Source organism: Lissotriton helveticus, chromosome 2_1, assembly GCF_964261635.1.
Source record: "Lissotriton helveticus chromosome 2_1, aLisHel1.1, whole genome shotgun sequence".
Lineage (NCBI taxonomy): Eukaryota > Metazoa > Chordata > Amphibia > Caudata > Salamandridae > Lissotriton > Lissotriton helveticus.
The window spans coordinates 1,204,130,781-1,204,149,250 of NC_136059.1; the positions used below are offsets into that span (position 1 = coordinate 1,204,130,781).

General features: G+C 46.5%; 1 protein-coding gene across 2 annotated transcripts in view; it reads left to right on the forward strand.

Moving 5' to 3' along the window:
• EMCN (endomucin) overlaps positions 1–18,470 on the forward strand; it is a 754,511-nt gene that overhangs the window by 367,805 nt on the left and 368,236 nt on the right. The gene's annotated exons all lie outside the window — the stretch shown is intronic.

Genomic DNA, 18,470 nt, shown 5'->3' on the forward strand with positions numbered 1-18,470 from the left:
AACAGTCTTACTCTCAGGCTGTCTACCTCATTCTCCCTATTGCCTACTTTTCATCTTTTACTTTTACTTCACAGACTTTTCTATTTCTCTCTATCTTTTATCCTGCAAGGAGGTTTTATTAGCACTGATAAAATCACTACTGCTTCCCCTTTTTTGAACCCTTGTTTTCGACCTCCATTTTGAGCAAAGGCAACTAAACCATGATTGAGAGAGAGAGACTATGGGCCAAGTGAAGTCTAAGACTGAGAGACTACGAGACCAGTTCACAAAGACAAATGTATGCACAGGTATATGGACTGCAAGCAGCACAGGGATAGGGACAGCAGGCAGTGCAGGGGCAGGGACAGCAGGCAGCTCAGGGATAGGGACAGCAGGCAGCTCAGGTATAGGAGCGGAGCGACGCCAGACTCGCATCTCTACGCTGTTTACGGGCAGCAATTGTGCTTATGTACAGGGGTGGTGTGACTAACGATTGGAGAACACCCCACAGGAGGTGGGTTGCCGGTTTGAATGCTGATGGCAACCACCTGGCTCAGAACGAAATACTAGTGAGGTGAAGACTGGCCTCGAGACCTGATGAAATTGCCGCAAGGTATTTGGCAATGAAACATGTTGGCCTTCCCTAATTGAAGTGGTCTGCAACATTGTGTTTTCTTTTTTAACCTATGTGGGCTCACAGCATCTAATAAAGTTGGCATCTTTGCGCGTGAATTCCAACTCATTTTAGCTTAGAGAAGCGAGTTTACCTTTTCTCTCACTACGGGGTCTTAGAGGGATAGCACAGAATAAGCACCTTTCACATATCACTATCTGTTCTTCCCGTTTTTCACGTCTTAAAACTTACATTTGACACTGATCTAATTTTTTCATGGTCTTGAACGTCACCAATGATGAAAAAACGTTAACAGACTGGTGAGTACCTACCAGAAGCTCTCTTGGTGGTGCTTACATGAGGTACTTTCAGACCTTTCACACATTTTTTTCTTTGTATGCACTAACATATGGGGATAGAAGCTGGGTGGGAGGAAGCAACCTCTGACTATTCTTTGCTGACGTCTTATTCAACTTAGTGCTACTCATAAAGAAGGATTTGTACCAATGTTAAGGCTGTCTGATGCCTGTCTGAATTTCTTCACTTCATTTTGGGATTACATTTTGCCTTTTCGAGCGCCTGGCGCACCTCATGAGGCCTTGAGAGGATTCCAACTGTATGAGCTGGAATGGAAATGCTGCGCGCCGTGTTCTATGGCAAGGCTGACGGCCTGGTGCATGATTGCGTTTCTGGTTGCCCAGCAACCCAACTTCAGACTCACAGGGTGTGATGTGCTGCCACATCAGTTGCAACCTGCCAACTACAGCCTACTTTGTTGCGAGGTATGGCCTGGTGCGCGTCTACAGCTAGGCGTGCGTCACACCATCACTATTCCCTGTTACCTGGCAACCTGTTGTGCTAGGTACCAGCTGGTTGGTCCTGGCATTTCCGGAGAGGGAGCATTGCATGCTAGGGTGTCAGCTGTGATACGCTTACCAATGGATGGTCCTGGTCTTGCATGCTAGGGTGTCGATGGTGAAACGCTCACCATTAGCTTCTGCGAGTCTGTCAGTGACACACCCACTTTTCACATACAAGTGTGTTAGGGGTGATATCCTCTCGGGTCTGGAAGTCTTCTGTGAGTCAAGCGTATCTGCTGTGATACACTCACCATTGGGGCCATGTAAGTTATATGGTGACATGCTCACCTGTTTATTTGCAAAGCGTGTTGGAGACTCCAGAAGTTGTAAGGTGACAAGCTCACCTCTTCGCTCACCATTATATTTTTGTGTGATTTGCAAGCCTTTATTCCGTATTCCTATGCAGTCATTCAATGTCAGTTTGATTATTGCTTTTGACTATTAGCACACAGTGATGTGCACACTCCATGACTATCTTCACTTTGGGAGTGACAATTGTATTGTTTTTGGCACTGGCTTGCATGTGAGGCACATGTTGGGGTGCTTTACTATTAGCCCAGTGCCTCTCACTACATGACAGTGTATTTTCTTTGATCATCCCCGGCAAACCTCCTATAATTTGGCAAAAATGTACGAATATGTCCAGCTATTATGCCGTGTGTGTGGGACTTCCCTCAGTGCTGAGAGGAAGACATCCTTGCTAATGCATTGCTTTGGACCAGATGGGCAGGAAGTTTTTAGCATCTACCTCCCTGATCTTTCCGACAGTGATGCCACAGATTTGAATGAGTATGAGATTTGCCTCAAAAAGTTAGATTTGCATTCTCTTCCCAAGGCTTGTACTGTTCTTGAATGGTATCACTTTGGAAGGAGAATGCAACACCAAGGTGAGACAATGGAACAGTACATCATGGAGTTCTGCAGGTTAGCCGCTACCTGTAATTTTGAGGCATCTCTGGAGGAGCACGTGAAGGATCAACTGATGCTGGGGTGTGTGTTGGATAAGGCTCACAAGAGTATGTGGCAAAGGGACAATATGCCCTTACAAGAGAAGTCCTTACTATTGCCAAAATGCATGAACACTTTAAAGCCTGCGTTGATGTCATACACAAGGATGCTGCTGGAGACAATATTGACAATGTGGCTGTAAAAGTCATTAAGGAAAAATCTGCAGCGGATAAGTCCTCCACCTGTGTTAAGCCTGTCTTAAAGTCTTTTCAGAGTAAGTGTTTTCTGTGTCGCAATTCTGGGCATGTTGCGAATCATAAGGATTGTCTAGGCTGGAAGGTCACAGGTAAGAACTGTGGCCGCAAAGGTCACTTTGCCAAGTGCTGTAGGTCAACAAAAGATCTAAAAAAAGGTGGGGGAAGTTGAGTTCAGATATGAGGATGTTGAAGAGATCAACATTCTTCAAGGGAATTAAAATACAACTTCATGGGAATAATGTTAAAGGGAATAATGTTAAATTAAATTATTTAAAATATAAATAAATATAATTTAGTGTTAAAAGTATAAAAAATTATACATATTATTATTTAATAATAAAATATTTTAATACCCTATTGGAATTTAAAAATCTGGTTCACCCCAAGAATCAAGGGGGTCAAAACACAATTCTTGCATAGAAAATAAGCTAAACCACAGATTTGGCATGGTATGATCCCATGCATCATTTTCTTTAGCAAATCTGAAGAAACTGCATCAGTAACATTATATGTTAACACTATCCCATTTTCTAAGAAGGAGTCAAGCATAGGAAGTTCTACCAATATGCAACACGTCTAAACAATGGCCAATACATCAATCAAAGAGTGCTAAACCTAGCGACTTGACTACAGTGAAAGGAACTTGAGCACGTTCAACAGTTAGGAACACTAGAAAGTTCAGCCACAATACCTGCATATTAGAATCATTACTATTCCGTGAGCTTATCTTTGCTCTGCAGAGCCTGTAGGGAGAGAAGATGCACAGGGGAACGAGATAAGAGGGGGGGAAAGCAGGAGTGTAATGGACAGTATCAAAACAGCATTCACGTTTACTATGATAGCAATTTTATGAAAATGTGGCACAACTGAATTACATTAATACTTGTTAAAACTTGTTTCAACTGCGATATTATTAATTCAATATTTGCATCTCAGATCCATCACAAAAAACATTAATTTTCAATATTATTTATCACGCACAATTATGAATTTTGAAAACGTGTCTGCACCATGGAGAAGAACCTAGGGAAATACTGTGATGGAAGGGACTTGGTATTACGTCAGACAATATGTCCTCATATCAGATATGTTCTGAACCATTAGATGCTAAACCTTGTAATAAATAATGTCTTGGTTGCAAAAGATATTAAAAATATCCACATTCAAGGGACATTTTACATAAAATGCCAGCAATTTTACCTGCTAATTCTCACTCGCTGAAAACTCTGATCAAGTAAGGGTTACCCTAACTCTTTTGCCAAGATCACAGTCTTTGTCATCACTTATTTCAGAGCCTAATCCAAAACCTACCTACAGTAGTTTGGGCTCCGAATCCAAAGTTTGGTGCCAGAGAGGTAGCAAAGTCAATCGCATTTAATTGAACAACCTCTACCCTTTCGACTGCTATTGCCTTTCTCCATATTAGAAACAAAGGGGCATATTAGCAAGAACCTTGTTAAAATTATTGCCGTTTTAGCGGCAGGAAACTGCAGCTCAAACGGGGATAACGGGCTTGCCAATATGCATTATAGAATTCCAATAGAAGCCCAGGTTAGATGTCCTGCACATCTAACCTGGGCTTCTATTGGAATTCTATAACGCAAATTAGCAAGCCCATTGTTGCCGTTTTAGCGGCAGTCTCCTGCTGCTAAAATGGCGATAATTTTAACGAGGTTCATGTAATATGCCCCAACATTTTATTTTGAAAGTGTTCTTCAGAGAACAACAGATGAATTAGTTACCTCTACTAAAAGTGTTATCTAACTTCGTACCCTTCTTCTGCTTCTTTTATCATGGACCCACTCATATCCCTGCACCTCATCTGATTATGGAAAATGTAGTGACTATGGAGAAGTCCACCGACAGTTTGGGCTGCATCACTCTTTTCATTGTCTAGCCATTAAATTGTATTATTAAAATCCATCTTAGCCGCCCACCTGAAATATGAGACGTGCTCCATAGCCAAACTCCACTTTGATTCAGGCAAAGGGAATGTCAGAATAGGAAAATCTTGATGCCTGAACTGGGGTTCTGCTTCGTTTGATGCACTCCCTACCATCAGTGGCTGTGGTGAAAATGCATCCTAACATTGTTCCAACATATGCCTGCTGTCTCCTTTCAGCTTTTTGGCTTTCAAACAGCACCATTTAAGAGATGTTGAGAAGTGCTGCCTACTGGTTGCCTTCTAGTACATCGTTCAACTCTGACATCTGGAATTTAAAGTGCTGTTCATTTGTGTTGGCTCATTATTGTTTTAGACAGATCTCACAAGTAATTCTGCCTTCAGTCAACTTCTGTATCATACCAAAGCTGATGAACTTCTTTTTTAGTTTCTCAGGATCTACTTCTCTCACTTGAGGATTGTACTACTGAATATCTAATATAGAAATATTGTGATATAAGAATATCATGGACAAAATATAGAGGTCCGACATTTCAAAAGGTAAGTGCATATAGAGGAAGTATAGATTTACTATTCCTAACTCCGCATCTATTAACCTTGAAGATATAAAGCTATGACCAAGGTCCATATATGTGCACTTAGAGATATAGAAGTATATACTTACAAAGAGATATTTCGGTTTTGATATTTTGCCTTTGATATTTCTTTATTCTGTTTTTGATATGCAGGGCTCATCCACTTGAGTCCACTTAATAATCGACTGCTCCCACATTTTTTGCAAGTGTCCACTTGCAAGCTGTAGATATTAGAATTAAGTTCCTGAGAAGGCTGCCACTTCTTCACAACAAACTGAAATAGAGCATTACCTGTCTCAAAGAATCTGCTTTTTCAGTCTGACATGCCACATCTACTGTGGTTAGAGTAGGTGCAAAGCTCATATCATTGCAGAAATACTATCGCAAGATGATCTCTGCCTCCTAGGAATGCATGAGAGAGACCCTGATAAGAGTTTGGTGGGAATAATCAGTTACCCCAGTGGGATTCTGAATCCTCATTAAGCACAATTTCTAGATAATGGCATGGAAATACAACTAATTCTGTCCACTCAAGTCAGCATCTCTCCATTCACTGCGCCATTTGAAGCAGTAGTGATAAAAGATGTCTGATCTCAAAAGCCTAGATCAGCTTTGGTTGTATGTGTGAATACTGGACAGAGAAAAAACATCAGATGCAAATGCTAAATATCTTTTACAAAATTAATTGTCCTGTCCCATTGGGTGTAGATGTTCTATTATTATCCCAAGTATGGCAACACTTTTGAAAATTATATTCAGGGCACAATATATCTGGCAGGGGATTTTCAGTTTTATATGAAGAGCTGGAAGTGCATCTTTAACATATCCTCAATGTCCAAAAGGGTCACAGTCAAGAGAGACTTTAGTTTCTGATAAGAGATTAATTTGTGTGATTAATGTCAAAAACGGTTATCATCAACAATTTCATAAAGAACTATGACAAGGGCAATATTTTCATGTTCACACACTGTCATAATTCCCACATTGACAGTAAAAGAGATAAAAAAAAGACCTTACTTTGACCAAGGAAGCTAACCAGGTGCAAAGTAATCAAACACATCTTTATGATCAACTATTTCCGTGAAGAACTTGGCCCCAAATCAAGTCCCGCTCATTTCACAATGGGCATTAAATGATGAAGTGACATTGTACTGCAAAAGATCACAGTGCATACACAGGCACTTTATGATTAGCTTTAATATTGGTATTACCTTAGGCAATGTAGGTGGGGGCACTTGCAGGCTTCGAGGAGACCCACCTGCTTTTGTTGGGGCCTCAATCCAACCCATGAGGGAACCTTTCTAGGGAAAACCCAAAGCAACCCTCTACCAGTAGCAGCTCACAGTGGGAGTGTTGCGTGGCAGCGGGGTGGGGGAGGGGCAGGTTGGGGGATAGTAAACTCCGGCATACTGCCGACTTGAGGTAAGTACATAAATAAATAAATAAAACAAATTACTTTGCTCGCGCTGAAATGCAAATGGCATTGTAGCGCACACAATGTAATTTGTTTTATTTATTTATTTATTTATATACTTACCTCCTGTCGGCCGTATGCCAGAGTAAACTACCCCCCACCCTGCCCCTCACCTGCCCCCCCTCACCACCCCGCAACACTCCCACTGCGAGCCGCTACTGCCCTCTTCAAAGCATTTCTCCCAACATTCTTAAGCAATGGAGGAAATGTCCTGCTTTATTGCCCACACAGAATGGCTTATTATTGTTGCCTATTGTAGGAACCAAAGTATGCAGATGTGCCATGTAGCTGTCCCATCACATAATTTTTTCATTGCTTCAAAAACTTCCTCTCCATTTTTTTAAATTTTTTGTTTGGAGGGCCGCGAATTTCAGGGGCACACAAAAAGCAACTCTATTTCTCCTCATAAACATTGAGGTTGTCACTAGAAACGGGACCACCTTAATGGTCTCCTTACTCTAGGTAGGGGGATTAGCTCTGTCAAACCCCCAAGTAGAGGTCTTGGCAGATGGCAGTCTATTAATCGTTTTTGGAGTGAAGCCTAACAATACCCAAGGAATATGTCTACTGGCTCCATGAGAAAAGAAATTCCAGTGACCCCTATTAGTGTTGACCCCTTTGCTGACCTCTTTTTGTTAGAAAAGTGATCACCAGTTAGCTGATGAAACCATGGGGATGAACATTGACATGATTATTATGAGATGAGTGATGATCACAAACACTAAAATAATTGTGACAAACCGTGATAAAGATCACAATTAATTTCCTTTTGTTTAGGTCTTCCTATAGAAGATTGCGTACATCCTTTTGTGTATAAGGTCAATGTAAATGGAGGTTTGAGGATACACTAAGACAAACAACAAAAGCAGGCCATCCACCATAACTGCTTCCTCTTTCTATTTTGCTTCTGCCTTTGTAGGGTAAGCATAGGGGAGCATTTCTGGATGATCATTTATCTGGTGGCATTTAGACATCAAGCCCTACAATGCATTCTGGGATCAGGACAAAATCTGCTCTGTGGAGAAACATCATAAACATTTCAACAATCTTCTTCCTTACCAAGAGATCGTTCCAACTACACTGCCCACCCTTCAGATCTTCTCCTCGCAGCGTCAGCCACGGGGTTCCACAGGGCTCCAGTTTGAGCCCTACATTATTTAACATCTACATGGAACCCCTGGCTTACGTTGTAAGGAATTTTGGGGTGGGCATTGTTAGTTATGCTGACGATACTCAATTAATGTTTAAAATTACACCGGACTGTAAGGAACATGCCACCAACTTTTCAAACTGTATGGCGGCAGTGGCCACCTGGATGGACGATAATTGCCTACGTCTTAATGGAGAAAAGACTGAGGTATTAGTGGTGGGGAAGGAAACCTCTGTGTGGTCTGATGCATGGTGGCCCAGTGTACTGGGAAAACTTCCCAGCCCTGCAAAATCGGTAAAAAACTTGGGGGTTATGTTAGACTCTGACCTTTCGGGCAAATCCCAAGTGAATAAGACGACAGGAAAGTGCATCGGTATACTTAAAATTCTCCGAAAAATCATTGATTTGATCCCCATAGGATCTAGAAAAACAATAGTCCATGCTTTAATAACGCCACATTTGGACTATGGAAACACCCTCTTAATAGGCCTTAGTCAAAAAGGCCTACACCAGCTTCAATGTATTCAAAATGCGGCTGCACGACTGGTGTTAGGTCTCTCCAGAAAAACCTCCATTAAATCTGCTTTAACCAAGTTACATTGGCTCCCTATTAAGGAGAGAATCAGATTCAAAAGTCTCTGCTATGCCCACAGGATAGCCCATAATAAAGGCCCCTTGTACCTTAGAAGTCTCCTGACTATCCATCGTCCGATTAGAGACCTAAGATCTTCAGGAACGATGCAATTCAAAATACCCCGCATTAAAAGAGCTAAAATGGGAGGTAAATCATTCCGTTCTCTGGCTACTAAACATTGGAATGATCTCCCCCTCCAATTGCGGATGGAACCTTCCGAAAGGATATTCAGGGCAGAACTCAAAACTCTTCTTTTTCCCAATTAACAGCTGTTATGATCTCCTCCCTGTCTCTACCTTGTTGGTTTGATTTATAAGTAGTTAGCGCGGGGACACACAGTTTGTGTAGCCAGGCGCTTTATAAGTGTTTTTATTATTATTATTATTATTATTAATCTACAAACCCAGACTCATTGCTTGACAGGGAAAACTGCAGAATCTGCCTGAATTGACTGGCAGTGGGCTAGTGCCCAAATGTCAAGAAATGTGAATAAAAGTCTGAACAGCCCTACAACTTGCTGAAGACCTGCAGGGATGCTTTCTTGATCTGTAATGCTTGGGCTAAGCTTGCCAAGCACTACTAAATTCATCTGGCCTGTCCTGCCGCTGTCTTGCCTGCATAAAATCCCCATCCAGCCGACAAATTCAAAATGAGCAGACCAGAGCTCCCACCGCCTATTTGGAAGCTTCTTTCTGGGCTGTTGCAGAGGTCCATAACCTGTATGTGCTAAGTGTTAGCTGAATCAAGATTTTGAAGGCTGGCTCTTCAAAGGCCTTTGTCTGTCCTTCGACCTTGTGGGCTCAAACCATGATCAGAGCTCATTGTAACCCCTTCATATGCAAGAATATTTTTGGCTGTGCTTGCAGTTATGGAATAATGTTGCGAGTAGCTTTAAGCTATAGATTTCTTTTGTTCAAGCCTCTAAGAGCCCCTGATCCTAGTGAGTTTGGGCCTGGGTGTAATCTGTGCTAGGGCGGTGGGGCCTTTTCGTGGAGCACCCTCCTAGATCTTGGTTCCAGTCAGTATCATTTACTTAGCCTTAGCTCAACCCTGGGTAGGTGTGGCTGCGAGCAGTAAGGCTTGGCAAAGGAACTTAGTATGAAGCCTTTAACAGCACCAAATATCAGAATAAGAAAATCACACACAAATAAAAAAACACAACAATTTATAAAAGTAAAGCATATTTTTATACATTTCTCAAAACTTTGATCAGTAAAATCCAAGGATGGTTCTAGAGATACAGATTTTAGAACTTTTGAGCACTTTTAAATGCAACCGCAAAAAAGGACTGGCAAATGTAAAGTTTGAAAAAAGCTGAGAAGTTTGAAAGAGTTAGTGCTATTACTCTAGTAGTGCTTGGGCAACCAAATCCAGCAGGAATGAAGTCTAGGGGCTGAAAAGGATACTTTGGACAGTTACCTGGCCACCAGAGTGTTTTTAAAGGAAGTTACAAACTTTACAGGAAAACCGCCATAGAAGTCAATAGAGTGGTCCTAATGCTGAGGGATGCAGGCAAAGATGCTCAAAAGGATGCTCTGGTTGTGATGCTGTTGACGGGGGTGTCTCGTTAGTAGTTTTTTGGGCCACAGGTGATGTGGGGCAACTTTGGCCACCGAGGTCAGGGTCTCTTGATGTCCTCTACTTTGCAGAAGTTGGACAGCCGATGTAACTGAACATGCTGCACCACGATTGGATGTAAACTCTTTGTGGGGGCCAGTGTCCCTTGTGTACAATGAATTCATACTTGGGCAACACTCCCGGGTTCGCCAGACTTGGGTGCAGGTTTTGGCTATTTCAGTTTTGTCCTTAGTCATGCCCCATGCCTGGTAGTGGTAAACTTCTGTGGTGGCTACCAACTTGTCCGTGTGGGCTGTTTCAGCTCTTATTGTCCTGGAGCTGGTTCCAGAAGATCAGCAGACTGGTCCTCAGAGTCACTGGTTTTGGAGAAGCAGGCAAAACAACTTTTCTCTGGGTCAGGAGCCACAGGCACAGTCCGAGTCTCACTAACCCAAAAGTGCAGCAGGAGCAGCCCTCTTTGATGATGCAGCCTTTCTTTGTGCAGTTGAAGGACAGCAGAGCAGTTCTTCTTTGGTCCTCTCTTCTTTGCCAACGTGAACTGAGGGGCAGGGTCACAGTGGTGCCCTACCTATCTCAGGAAAGTGCCCTGAGGGGACCACGGGTTACTATCCAATAGGCTACTGGGTACCCTCGTTTCAAGTGACTAAGTTCCTCTGCTTTGGGGCATCTAGCTATCCCAGAGTGACCCATTTGAGCCCCCTTCAAGATAACATGATCCTTCATCTGTCGTCGAGAGCAGGGTAGCCCATCCTAGAGGTGTGACTCCAAGTGGGCTACAGGCCCATGGGAAAATCGGTTTGGATACAGGTTTCCTTCCCTTAGCTCTGTTTCCTTATTGTCTGCAGGAACAAAAAGCATCCTGCTCAGGGATGTTGTCACAAGAGGCCCTTCAAAGTAGACTTCATCTTTAAAGCTTGCCTCTTGGGCTAACACCCTGAGTAACCATCCTGGGGAGAGGAGGTGGCACCTTGCTCTGCAGCTACTGCTTTTTTTCCCCATGGCTGAGAGTCGTTCACATGTCTCCCCAGGCAATAACAAACACATCTATGTGTCAGTACCTTTGTGAGGTTACTGGAACAGCTGGAGTGCAGAGAGGCATCGTTCTACAAGTTCCTTAACTTTAATAGTGACTTTAAATCTGGCCTGGGCATGAGGTCGGGTTTAATTACATAATTAATTTGATATCTTGCCTGACTTTGTTAGGTAGTCCCATTCAAAAGTTAGCCGAACTGGGGTGCCAGCTGGTAACCCTGTGTTAGCCAATGGTGCGCCTAACCTTTCCACAGCAAAATGGCAATTTAGAAATATTGCTGTTAAGACATATGGAGAATCACATGTCCTACTTAGTAATATACAGCTATCTGCCAAAGGACTCGACAGTCCTTCCTTAGGAAGACTTACATGTATTCCTTGAGGGAAGTGGTGGGTTTGCCATTGGGTGCAATAGCAAAGTCGAACTGGCAGTGTCACGCACTGCCCTGTCAGTCTACAGTGGAGGCTGGGGTCCATTTGTGCTCTAGCCATGGGTGAACACTCTGTCTTACATGCCCTGGGTACCTGGTGTCCCATATACTAAGGACTTATATGTAAGCCACTACTTGCCAATTGGATATATTCAATTCAACATAACTTTCTATAGGGTTAGAACACTGGCACTGGTGTTTGGTTAGCAAGCTTTAGTCCACTCTCAGAGTTGAAAAAACAGCATAATCAGTCCAAAAGTGTGGGGATGAACATGAAAAAGAGGCAATTCCTTACATAGTCCAATTCTCCCTGTGCATGCTCCCATTGGAATTCTGTGCATGTGGTTAGGCTGTGTAGTTCCTAGGAATCCCCAGGACCTGCCCATTTTGGATGACCTAAACTGAGGGCTTGGTGTCTTAACCGTTTCCGGACACCCCCACAGGCTATGTCAGCTGTTAGACCAGCTAGCTCTACAGTGCCACTACAACCCCCGTGTATGTTACAGTGGTGTAGGTAGTTTCTGGCAACCACTGAACATAACAACCCTGATTTCTCAGTGATCCTGGAAAACAGTAAGAGCACTTTTCGCTCTGTCACTCGTGCTTGGTTACTCTCCGAAAATACACAGGATGATGATTGGAACGTTTCAATAAGTATTTATTGGTCCAGCGTCAGTCTTGTGTAAAGCATATTTTCTGCGACAATCAGGAGACAGAAGCATATGAAAGAGATTACAAATACCAACATAGTAAATAGTAGGAAGATTTCTACCATAGAGCTAATAAGATGAACATAAGCAGTTCAGATAAAACAGTAGCACTTGCATAATCCTAAAATGCGTCCCCTAAGTAATTGGCCTAAATGTACCCAGCGTAGCATGTATATATAGATATGTGTGTAGACAATAAACCCCTAGGGAAGAACCAACCACTCACCTGATGGTTGAGAATGACGGATCCCTTCTCTGCTTCGGGGATGACACCCCTTAAGGGATGTCAGACCGCTGCGTGTCGAAGATTCAGTATGCAGGACCCAATGTCAGCTTGGAAGGAATTCTCCCCTAAAATGCAGGGGGAAATCAGGTTCCTGTGTACTAGAGTGGTCACCCCAGGGATTCTTGTAGAATCGATATGTTTTGAAAACAAACATAAATGTTTTGAAAACAATCATAAGTGTTGTTCCGAACAAATGTGTTAATGCACAGTGGGCTGTTGGCCAACGATGAGAAAAGTGGTGACCCTTATACAGACTAATTATGCCGTGCCTAAGGACATGTTTATGTACGTCAGGTACAGGGATTATGATAGAATACAAAGAGCCTGGTGTCAAAGAGAGAGGAGCAAACCACTAGGTAAAAGGTCACCTGTTCAGAACCATCATTGTCGTGTGGATGGAACAATGTATGTAGAAAGGGGTATACATGACAGGACAAACCTAAAGGACATGACACCCACTCCTCATCAAAAGATTAACAGGGTCAGCTAGATAATGATAAAGCTAAGGCCATTAAAAAGCATAAAACTAATTTACTATAAAAATACTAAAAGCACTTTAAAAGCCTGAAATAATATCCATAAATGAAAAGTAATTTTTCCCTAAAAAGCATTCAAAAGGTCCTCTAAACGTGTATATGTGGTTATTACATTGAGCACCTTGAAAGCAATTATGCTTAGTTAGAGCAGAGGAGGGAAAAATAAACTAAAGTAAGTTACGACCTTCAATTTGGTAAATGTTTAAAAAATGCCGAATAGTTCCCAGCATAGGAATGGCCAGATTGTTTATGAATCCTGTGCTGAGAACTCAACATCGCTGAGCATTGTATCTGCAGGTGGCAATCCCTCCAGCACTCCAGTGAGCAACAATGGTCAACTCTGGTTCCCGCAGCAGCCACCGGGGAAGAATTAGATGCCTGTGCAATGGAACCGATGCCTGTACCTCTGGAGCAGAGCCAATTTCCATTCCACAGGATCTGAAGAATCTCTTGGAGGCTCTAGAAATGCCGTCATCAACATGGGAATATGCTGTGGACTACTGTACACGAGGGCCTGCAAGGGCTCCAGTAGCCCGTCTGTGTCCAGTGGCGCAGCCAATGGAAGTCTCGGAAGGAGATCCAAGATGTATCTGAATCTGCAGAAGAGGCAGCGTAACACAGGCAGGACACAGTCTAGCCAGACCGGTCTGAAAGACAGGAACCAATGCTCACTCAGCTCTCGATGCTGAGGCGTACCCAGGTAGAACACGATATACTCTCAACAATGTCTTTCCAGCAGTGTCCTCTCCATGTCTTGAGGGATTGAGACGTCCATTGCGAATCAAATGGATTAACACCAGGATGCCCGCTACTGACAGCAGGACCAAAGGAAGCCCTCCAAAAATGCTTCCAAGGGGGGCGTGGCCAGCAGCCGGAGATGGCGGCAGCTTGAGAGGAGAGCTCCGTGATTGAAGCGGCCTCCTAGTCTATCCGTGCACTCATCCGCTTGTATTGCTTCCCAGGCGGGAAGGCTACGACGCCCAGGACCGGGCGGCAGCGTCCTGTGCTATCGGGATCACGATCGGTGATCAGGATCGTCAGTTCTAGCCGACGCCAGTGGGGGCCTGTGCTCGGCACCCGGACCGGGGAGTGTCCTGTCCTGCCCAGCGGACAGGAAGTGTGCCGTTCCGGGCGGAGGGACACCGGAAGCGCCCGCCTGAGCCTGACGACGGGAAAAAGGGACCCGCACCATCCTGGCGCACTGCCGGCGTCTGCCGGTGCGGAGTGCACACCCGGACGCCCCGCCGAATAGGAGAGGTGAGGAGGGGGCCGCCCAAATCTTGTCGGCCTGCGGAGTCGAGAGAGCCAGTGAGGAGAGTGAGCTCCAGTGGTGAGGAGCCGCCATTTTGGGACACATACTGCGGACCCGGGCTCACGCGCAGTAGATCCCACTCTGAATTGGACCGGCAGTGCTTGGTCTTGGGCTCGGCTGGTGGGCGATACACCCTGACCCGCTGGGGATCTTCCGACGTATAAGACCCTCACTGGCACTATTTGAAATAGCGGGGGGCCTGGCGCCTGGCCCTGATTCCTTGGCTTTGCTCCGTCCTGTGTGCCGGTGTCCACTGCCCTACCAGCTTGACCGGGACAGCGGACTGAATGCCCGGAGGACACCGAGGCAGTGGTGACAAATAAGACGCAGCGGTTGGGGCGCCTCCACACTTCCTGGACTGGCAGTTCCCACACCCGCCCCACACACGAGTGGGGCAGGATTCTTTCTACACTGCGGCGGAGCACTGTGGGGGGGGGCCCGGTGCTGCCTGGCAAGCTGACCTAGCGCATTGTGCGTGACCTGGGCTTGGACCGACGTACTGAATCAGTGGCGTGGGACGCCGACTTCACACGGGTTGGCAGTCCGCCGCGGATAAGATGGCTGGCAAAGGTCCGAAGGCGGGGGGGTCGCAATCCCGCCTTGACCGATTCGCGTACGACAAGCCCACTTCCGCATCGTCACCCCCCGATGCCAAATCGCAGCAGGGCAGGTCTGCGGAGACGGCGGGGACCAAGAAGGCGACCCTGGACGATGTTATGAGAGCCCTCACGCAAGAAGGCGACCCTGGACGATGTTATGAGAGCCCTCACGCAAGTACAAGCCACGGTTGGTTCGATCTCGGCCGAAATCACGCTCATAAGGGCGGATTTCCAAAAGATGTCGGAGAAAGTGGACAATATGGAAGTGGTGACCAAGTCCCTAGTGGAAGATGTGGCGGAGCTGCAGATTGGTATGGAAAAAGTGCTGAAGGAGAATAAGGTCCTACGTGAGAAACTCGATGACCAGGAGGGACGCTCGAGGCGGAACAACGTTCGTATCGTAGGTGTGCCGGAATCGGAAGACACAAGGGCGATGGATCTATATGTGGAAGACCTCATCAAGCAGAAACTTCAACCTAAAGGACTCTCCGCATTCTTCACGGTGGAAAGGGCGCACAGGGTCCCTGGAGGACGCAAGCAGACGGGGGCCAGCCCTAGACCGATCATTGCACGACTTTTTAACTTCAGGGATCGTGATGCCATCCTGCAGGCGGCAAGAAACTCTCCACCTCTTAAGATACAGAACTCTACTGTAGCATTTTTTCCTGATTACACGGCCGACGTCGCCCGGAGGAGGAGAACCTTTTTCGAAGTGAAGAAGGAACTGAGGGCGAGAGAAATTTCATACTCCATGCTGTTTCCGGCCAAGCTTCGAATTGTGGCAGACAATAAGACATGGTTTTTTGACTCCCCGGAAATGGCACAGGAGTGGCTGGAGGGTTGGAGACAGGTGGACCCCCCGCGTCGCTCTAACAGGCACAACAAGAACCGTAATACAGGCTCCCGACAGAGCTCACAGTCCGCGGAGGAGGGTGCAGTGGCACTTTCCCCCTTGACCGACCTTCGAGAGGATGATGCGGAGGAAGAACAGTGATTTATGATTTTTGGACGGCTGAACTGAGTAATATGTTGATTGACGGTGCCGCCTTGGACACTGGGCGGAGGGCCTCCGCGGCTGTAGGTGGAGGCCGCTGATACCGGAGGGTCCTTCACCCCAGCAAGCAAGTACTTTGTTTTGGGTTGGGATCGGGCACTCTGCTGAGTTGGGGGGGCGGGCAGTTCTGAGTCCGTTGAGCAGGGGGGCAGGGAGGGGGGGAGTTGGGGGTAGGATGGGTTCTTGGTTTTTAAATGCTACGCAGGGTCAGGGTCTATTCCATGGGAGTAAAGCGTGCAGAGTAGGGGTACCGCAAGGCGGACTACATGTTCATTTTTTGTACTGTTTATTGCTAGGCGACGGTCGGCCGCCCGGCCACTTCTTTTGCCATGGGGGGGGAGGATGCTAATATGGGGCGGGTGTCACCGTTGACCCTGATGTCTTGGAATGTGAGGGGCCTGGGGGATAAGGTGAAGCGGGGTTTGGTCTTACAAAGTATAAAGAGGGAGACCCCGGCCCTGGTTTTGTTACAGGAAACTCACTTGACGGGCACGGCCACCAGGGCCCTTGATAGGAGAGGATATAGAATGATTATTCACTCAGAATTTACTAGAGGATCCAGGGGTACTGGGATACTGATGCATCGTTCGTCCAGGTTTATTTTACAATCAGTTAGCGCCGACACACAGGGTCGCTTTGCGGCGGCTCACGGCCAATGGGAAGGGAGGCCGCTTAATGTGGTCTCAGTATACATCCCGCCGGCCTTGCACTCCATAGCATTCCCAGACCTGGGTACCTTTTTGTTAGGCCTCCCGGAAGGGGATCTTATAGCTGGGGGTGACTTCAATGCGGTGGTTCATAGCTCACTGGACCGCTACCCCGTGCCCGCGCGCTCGTCAGGGCCCTCCAAATTACATGATTTTCTGGAAGCGCAGGGGTTGGTGGACATTTGGAGGCAATTACACCCAGAGGACCGCCAGTACACGTACCACTCGGCAGTACACGACAGCCTATCAAGGATTGACTACTTCCTCACACTAGGGGGGGGACGTCTTAATATTACTGACACCCACATCAAATCACGAGGAATTTCAGACCACTCCCCGCTGCTACTCACTCTGTCCAGCCAAATTGGCACCTATAAGCGACTCTATCCCATATACCCGGGTTTCCTCAAAGAGCCGGTTGTAGCTAAGGCTTTAAAGGCGGGCACGAGATCTTACTTCACGGACAATGAGGGTTCGGTGACTTCCCAGGTGACGTTATGGGAGGCTTATAAAACGGTCCTACGAGGGCTGGCAATCTCGACTATCACACAACACAGGCGCACACAGAGCCAGGACCTACTAGATCTGGAAGAGCAGCTTGGCAGGGCGACTCAAGACCATGAACGTAACCCGAGTGAAGCAACCCAACACACGCTCCGGTTGTGTCAGCAACGATACACGGACCATATGCGATGCAAAGTGAGGGGCACTATGGCGGCAACTGCGAATAGGGTCTATGAGATGGGCGATAAGGCAGGTAGATTGTTGGCCTGGTTGGAGAGGAAGCGTGGAGGGCAGAGAGCAATACTGCAGCTGAGAGATTCGGAAGGGGCGTTACAGACCAACCCAGTTAGGATAGTAGAGCTCCTGGCAGACCACTTTCATTCTGTCTATTCCCCTGAAATTGAGGTCACACGAGAGATGGTGGAGGGGTCGCTCCTAGGGGTGCCGACCCGAACTCTTCCCCAGGACGCTCGGGACGACCTCGATTCGGACTTAACGTCTGAGGAGATACAGCTGGCCATAACGGCGCTCCACCCTGGGAAGGCGATGGGCCCTAATGGGGTGCCGATAGAATGGTACAAGATCATGAGTGAAGCGCTTTCCACGCCCATGCTTGCAATGTATGTGGAAAGCCGGGAGCGTGGATTGCTTCCCCCTGACCAGCGTGTGGCTACCATAGTGGCGATACCGAAGCCCGGCAAACCCCCTGAGGACTGCGGGTCTTACCGCCCTATTTCACTTCTTAATGCGGAGAATAAAATTTTGGCGAAATTGCTGGCCACCAGACTCCTGCCCCACTTACCGCTTCTGATCCATCCTGACCAGTCGGGCTTTATGCCACACCGGAGCACGGCGCTGAATCTGCGACGGCTCCACGGAGTGCTGGCTCGCGCCCCGTCGTTGACGGAACCGGCAGCGGTGCTCTCCTTGGATGCCAAAATGGCGTTCGACATGGTGGAGTGGCGATATCTCTTTGCGGTCTTGGAACACATGGGTATAGGACCCGGATTCATCTCATGGGTCAGATTGCTATATGCCGAACCGGTTGCGAGGGTGACGGCCAATGGTTGTATCTCGAGGGAATTTCCACTGGCAAGGGGCACAAGACAGGGATGCCCTCTCTCGCCGTTGCTTTTTGCTTTAGTGCTGGAACCCCTGGCTGTGATACTCAGATCCACTCAGCTGTTGAGGGGCATACATTGGGGAGATGGTTGGGAGGATAGGGTATCCCTGTATGCGGATGATATGCTCATCTACATGGTGGACCTCGAGAGCGGTATTCCGGTACTGCTGGCCCTGTGCGAGAAGCATGGCGCGGCATCAGGCTA